The sequence below is a fragment of the Trachypithecus francoisi genome, unplaced genomic scaffold (genome assembly GCF_009764315.1).
Source record: "Trachypithecus francoisi isolate TF-2019V2 unplaced genomic scaffold, Tfra_2.0 Contig01474, whole genome shotgun sequence".
Classification (NCBI taxonomy): Eukaryota; Metazoa; Chordata; class Mammalia; order Primates; family Cercopithecidae; genus Trachypithecus; species Trachypithecus francoisi.
Genome location: NW_022681435.1, coordinates 17460161 through 17467230, shown reverse-complemented (window position 1 = coordinate 17467230; position 7070 = coordinate 17460161). Strand labels below are relative to the sequence as shown.

Below are 7070 nucleotides of genomic sequence, written 5' to 3'. Positions count from 1 at the left end.
TTTGATTTTATTGAACATGAACTAGACACAGAATATGGATGGAAGGCAGCATTTCTCCATGGAATACAGAACATGAGAATAAGCTGTCATGGGTTAATCAAGTTCATGTTTTTGTGCTATTCTTTTCATGTAGCATGTTAAAAATCCCAACAAATTATTTAAAGTAACATACATTGTATGTTATAAGAGAAACATTTCTTAATAAACGGGTGATTTAATGCTTCTCAAATCAAATGATCTTGATACCCATTGAAATGCTTATCAATATTGGTTAATAAACTGCAATTAATATAAAAATGCAGAAACAAAAAAATAACAGTATGGTTACATTTGAAAGAAGACCAAACTGAAAAAAAAGTAGTCTGTTTGGAAAGAAACATTTTAAGAATATCAATGGATTAAATATTCAATTACCTAAGTTAAAGAGTCATTATTATCATGTAGTATTTTAGAATAAAATATAACATTTTGTTTTCTTAAATAGATAAATATGCTGGAGGACTAGATTCTACAGTCTTTAGTTTTCCTATTACCATTTTGAACACCGGTTACCAGAGTGATGCAAGAAGATAAACAATTTATCAAAATATGAATTATAAAAATTTTCCCACTAGGGAATTTACTTCTGTAATGATTTTACCTCATTGAGATATGAATTTATCAATTCCCATTTTTTTAAAAATATATTTTAAATACTAAATTGAAAGCTATACTTCTAAGCTTTACTATATTCTTTAAACATATAAATTTGGGGTTATAAATTATACTTTAATTTTTGTCAGTTATTTTGATGAATGTGTCACTCTTGAATTTCACAAAACTATTTTTATTTGCTTTGGGTATATATCCAAATCTTTTTAAGGTTACAATTACCCTACTCAGGCTGTGGCAGTAAAATTTTGAGATAGACCCCAATATTCTTTTTTGAATAATTCAAATATAGCTCATGCCTGTAATCCCAGCACTTTGGGAGGCCGAGGTGGGCGGATCACGAGGTCAGGAGATCAAGACCGTCCTGGCTAACACGGTGAAACCCGTCTCTACTGAAAATACAAAAAATTAGCCGGGCGTCATGGCGGGCGCCTGTAGTCCCAGCTACTCGGGAGGCTGAGGCAGGAGAATGGCGGGAACCGGTAGGCAGAGCTTACAGTGAGCTGAGATCGCACACTACAGTCCAGTCTGGGTGACAGAGCCAGACGCTGTCTCAAAAAAAAAAGAAAAGAAATATTCAAATAATAGAATATTTGTGAAATTAAGACACCAGATATGTTTGCTTTCTGTTCATCAAAAATTATCCTGAGTGGGCCTGGCTTTATCTGAAGGAGGAAATTTAGAGCATGAGGGAGAATCTGCTGCTGGCACTGAAGAAGGCTGCCATATTGTGGGTGGGGCTTATGGAGAAACCACATGCCAAGGACCCGCGAGTCGCTAGGAGCTAAGAGCATTCCCAACCAACAGCTACCAAGAAAACAGGGACTTACGTCATATAGTAGCCAATGCATTCTGCCAACAGTTTGAGAGGGCTCAGAAGTGGATTCTTCCTTAATAGAGCCTCCAGATGAGGATATATCCAGCTGGGACCCACTTCTGCCTTATGAGACACTGAGCAGAAGGCCTATCCAAAACAAGCGAGGCTCCTGACCTATGGAAACTGTGGGATGCTAAATTTGTGTTAAGGTGCTACATTTCTCCTGATTTGTTCTGCAGCAATAGGAAATGTATATACTGTTTCTTCCCTACAATGACATAAAATATAAGCCAGCACAATTAGGGATATTTAGGCCACTATTCAAAATCTGTCTGAAAATGAATTGGAGAATGATAATATTTTACACACACTAAGATAGGACAATGAGAAATTAACAAGTTATTATTCTATTTTCAAAATCCAGTAGAGCTATATAGTATTTACAATTTTTTATTCACACTATAATCTACATTTGGACATTTTTTGCTTTCCCTTTCTAAATTGTTTTTCTTGTTTTTTAAAGAGAGATGGTAATGTTTTTAGTTATTCCTGTCTAAAATTTTGAGAATAATTGCATTTACCATCATATCAGACTCTTGTAAATAAGGTTATATTATTGGCATTATGGTTTATTACTACATCTTTTGTCAATTATTTTGTCAGTTGCCACTAATCCCCAAAAACATATCCTTTGGTTTTTCCATTGTTATATAATATTTTCAAATGGCTCCCTACTTTAATGGATTTTTTGGGGGAATACTGGAATACTCTAGAGTTAGCTGTTACATAAATATTGAAGACCTAATTGTTCTGAGAGTGATTTACCCCAATTTTCTAAAATAATTCTACTTTAAACTTATTTATATAATCATTTGAGAAACACTATAAACAGGAATTACAAAATTGTAAATGGTAATTCTGTCTAAAAATAACATTGCAGCAGAAAATTTTGAAAGGAATAGCATGTATCTATTTCAGATTCTGTTCTACAATCTTTCTCTCTGTCTCTCTCACATATTTCTTACAGTCCTATTTTAAGCACCTAGCAAGGACTTTTCTGGAGCATCGGGTAAATGGTTCCCTCATCTAACTTCAACTTTTATAGGCAAATAATAAGTGCTTTTACTTCTCTATTTACTTAAGAGATCATGATTTGATTTATATTTACCTTCCATCGCATGTCATGGGATTGAGCTAATTTTAAATATAAATAATAATTCTTGGTGAATTTTTATTTTTATATAGTTTTTTATTTTAATTTTATTGTTGTGTCATTGAGTGTCCATTTCTGTTTCAGAGAAAAAGCTAACTTGTATCAATAATTGAGTTCCCTGGATAATCAAATGATGTCCTATTTGACATTACTTTGAAAAAACAACTTAAAGCCATGTGATAAAAATTACCTTAATTAAATCCTATGAACCCCTATGAGATGAGTGCAAAAACCTGGCCACAAGTAACAAAGTTATTAAGTGAAAGGTTGGAAATGATCTGGGAAGTCTGCCCTCAGTATGTTGTGCTCTATGACATGCTGCACTGAAGCTGTGGTTCATAGACCTTTACAGGTATGCTCAGACTTTGAACCCTATTCTCCATGCAGAGGGGCCTCAGTAAAGTATTATATACTGTGTCCCCACCAAATCTCACCTTGAATTTTAATATTCCCCACATGTCAAGAGTGGGGCCAAGTGGAGATAATGGAATCATGAGGGCAGTTTCCCCCATACTGTTCTCATGGTAGTAAGTCTCTCAGGATCTGATGGTTTTATGAACGGAAGTTCCCCTGCACCAAACTCTCTTGCCTGCCATCATATAAGATGTAACTTTGCTCTTCATTCACCTTCCACCATGATTGTGAGGCCTCCCCTGCCTTGTGGAACTGTGAGTCAATTAAACCTCTTTCCTTTATAAATTACCGAGTCTTGGGTAATTGTGTGTTGGAGTGTAGGAGCACGCATTTGCAGGCACCACGATCCTCTGATACCTGGTAAGTGGAAGTGATGCTAGAATGTGTCTATAGAGTGTATTGCTATCATCCAAACTTTCTATTTCTAGTTTGTCCAGATTTAGATTTGATCAGTTTTCTGGTCTAATAAAAAAAAATTTCAAAAACAAAAGAAAAGAAAGAAAGCATTCATACCACAGAAAATATGTAATAAATCAAAAAATAGGAAAGAAGAATCTCCATGGGAAACTGGTGCCAAAGTTTTTGAGGGTTCATTGAGGGAATTTTGGTTTGCTAATTTTTTTCATCCTTTTAGTGGTCAAAAGGTCTGAACAACTCCTTGTTTTCAGTTTTGAAACAGTCACATCTCTCTCTACCGCAAAGTAACCATGTAGCACAGACCCATAAAAAAAAGGGAGGAAGCAGCACCAGGGAGGGGCCTGTCTCTCTAGAAGGGTGTCCACCTCTACATCTGCAGAAAGGGAAGGACAGGGCTCCAGCACTTCTGTCCTGCAAACAAGCTCCTTTTAAATGTGAAACCCAGTCACCCAGCAGTTCCTTTAACAGGTATATCTCTGAATACCAGGCCAGTTCTGAGAGGAAACAAAACCACAAGTTGAGAGAAAAGGACTATCATGGGCATCTGGTCACTTTCTGTGTGATCCATCATACTTCCAGGAATCGGGAGCTTACTGGTCTTGGAGTGGAATAGCTTAGACCACATCCACCGGAGCTCACCCTTTAAATACATCGTGGGGAGTGGCAATAAGGTAAATAAATGGCAGCAGGCTGGGGGGCCTGGTGAATGTGAGAGGCCACAGTAGCAGTGAGCAGATCTACAAAGTATCCCATGAGGGTGCAGTGAAAGTAAAAGACCTTCTGCATGAGCCCAGAGATGTTGGCAGGTCCAGGACCACCACAGGAGTCCCCACGGGCTTGTTTTTTGTAATTGTCATAGCGAAAGTCAAAGCATAGCAGACGACCAGGCATCACAATCTCTCCAATGCCCAACATGAGGAAGTGGCTCCCAGTGGAATGTGGGAAGATCAGTTTTCCAGGCAGAGACAGGCGAGGAACATCATGCTCAACACCAGGCCCCAGGTTGAGCTTCCAGAACAGAACGTAAAGGGGATTTTCAGCCAGCTGCCATGGCCATGTTCACCATGACATTGCTATTAAAGATGTGGGCTGAGAAAAATACCCAAAAGACATCATAGATTAAAAGCCCTGGGAGAAGCAGACAGGGGACTTTGAGACCCAGCAGGCAGACAAAGGCAATTACAGTGACGTCCATGAGAAGTCAATGGCCAGTGAGAACCCAGATAAGGATGAGCATGACAGACAGAGATAATAACAACAACTCAGCAGTAGTGAAATATCCACGGAAACCCAGGGAAATCTTTTTCTGATGTGAACAGAGTCTCGTTAAATACTGGCACATCAGGAGAAGAAGAAAAGCAAAAGTTATCATTGTAAGAACTGCTGTACATATTGTGAAAACTACTTGAGCTCAGTCAAAGCAGCAGAGCAATAATAAAAGAGAGATAGATGCTCCAATCAGAAGGAAGAGAGCTTGGGTAGAGTCAATTGTTTGATGCTATTATTGGTGCTGTTGCCATTGAAAGACCCAGAAGAACTATTTTTTTTTTTTTTTTTTTTTTTTTTTTTTTTTTTTTTTGAGACGGAGTCTCGCTCTGTCGCCCGGGCTGGAGTACAGTGGCCGGATCTCAGCTCACTGCAAGCTCCGCCTCCCGGGTTCACGCCATTCTCCTGCCTCAGCCTCCCGAGTAGCTGGGACTACAGGCGCCCGCCACCTCGCCCGGCTAGTTTTTTGTATTTTTTAGTAGAGACGGGGTTTCACCGTGTTAGCCAGGATGGTCTCGATCTCCTGACCTCGTGATCCGCCCGTCTCGGCCTCCCAAAGTGCTGGGATTACAGGCTATTACTGTCTTTCTGTGAACTCACTTGTCTTTCTGTCTTTTCTACGCACCAGTCTGTACGTTGAGAATCGGAGGCTGAAATTTGCAGCATAAAGATATATAAACTTTTTCAAGGGCATTTAATCTGAAATCTGTACAAATTGTTATTTTAGTATTAAACCAAAACCTGATTTATTTTCTGGATGAATTTGATAACCACATTTCTAAAGCAAAATCATTACTTGGTAATAATATTTCTAATCATTAAGAACAGTAAATAAATACAAATTTAAGTAATCTTCAAGTGACATATTTAATAAATAAAACTTCCAGTTTAGGATGCCAGACCAACCACATATGAGCATCTCTTCTTGCCTCCAAGATACCATGAAATCATGTGAAATTATGAGGTATGTTTATTATAAACTCATAATGATACATAAAAATTGAAGAAAATCAGGCTATAAGATAGTTTTACACATGTCTATAATTCAAAAAACAAACGGAGGAGGACAATAGATGAAACAAGTTAGAGGAACTATATCCCAGAGAACTCATAGGACTGCAACTCTAAGAGACTGAGGAGCCAGAAAATACATGGTTCCAAGTTGATGTGTTCAGGCAGAAATAATCAAAAACTCACCCAAGAGATAGCACATTCCATACCTTCACAAAAACTGAGTGCCTGGGGACATACCACCCTGGACAAGAATTGGAGAATTATTCTTTCAAGAAATAATACTCAGGAAGAAATAAGAAACTCTGTTCTAAATAAATGAAGGCTAGTGTTTAGACATTTCTCCAGATCTTCACCCTTTAAAGCTCATGAGTCACTAAGTTTGACTTCTGTACTTAGCAATTGCCTTTGCATTGCCCTGTTCTTAAATATGAATGAGCAAAGAAGACTCTCTGGCCATTTGAGGAAACACTGCGACATGAAAGAAGAACCTACCTCTCTGCAGAAAGGAGATTAAAACTCACAGGAAACATTAATGATTTTATAAAAATAAGTTTCCTAAAAATGAAACAAAACCTCTAAGTATAACAGTATCTCCCAAGGACCATGTGGGGAATATTAAAATTCAAGGTGAGATTTGGTGGGGACACAGTATATAATACTTTACTGAGGCCCCTCTGCATGGAGAATAGGGTTCAAAGTCTGAGCATACCTGTAAAGGTCTATGAACCACAGCTTCAGTGCAGCATGTCATAGAGCACAACACACTGAGGGCAGACTTCCCAGATCATTTCCAACCTTTCACTTAATAACTTTGGAACATTTTAGGGGAAGGAACAGTATATACATTGTCATGAGACAATAGGCTGTGGAAAGGAGCTCTTGGATATTAAAAATAAAATTGCCATAATAAATTAAGAAGAACTGAAAATATGGTTGCTAAATGAATAATTAAATTTAAGAGTTGGAGAAATGAAATTGTGACAATATCCTGGAAATGTAAAACTAAAGATATAAAGAGATCTAGGATACCCCGATTCATGAAGATCCACTGACGCGTTCAGTGCCAGAACCAGAGTGGGAGCAGCTGCAAAACATTCGTAGTGAATAAAGAAATGAGTTTATGAGTGTCGTTACCACTGGATGATTTAATTTCTCAACTTTTCTGTGTCTTCCAGAATGTTTAGCAGGGAGGATCCCTATCTCCTGGGAGCTGCAAAATATGCTTGCACCAAAAAGTAAGCCAAGGGAACAGGGAATGAAGGAAAAAACCAAGAATGT

At 37.9% G+C, this 7070-nt stretch overlaps 1 pseudogene; it reads right to left on the bottom strand.

The window, feature by feature from the left end:
- Positions 1–4079: 4079 nt before the first annotated feature.
- LOC117098929 lies at positions 4080–5063 on the bottom strand (annotated as a pseudogene).
- Between the last annotated feature and the right edge of the window lie 2007 nt (positions 5064–7070).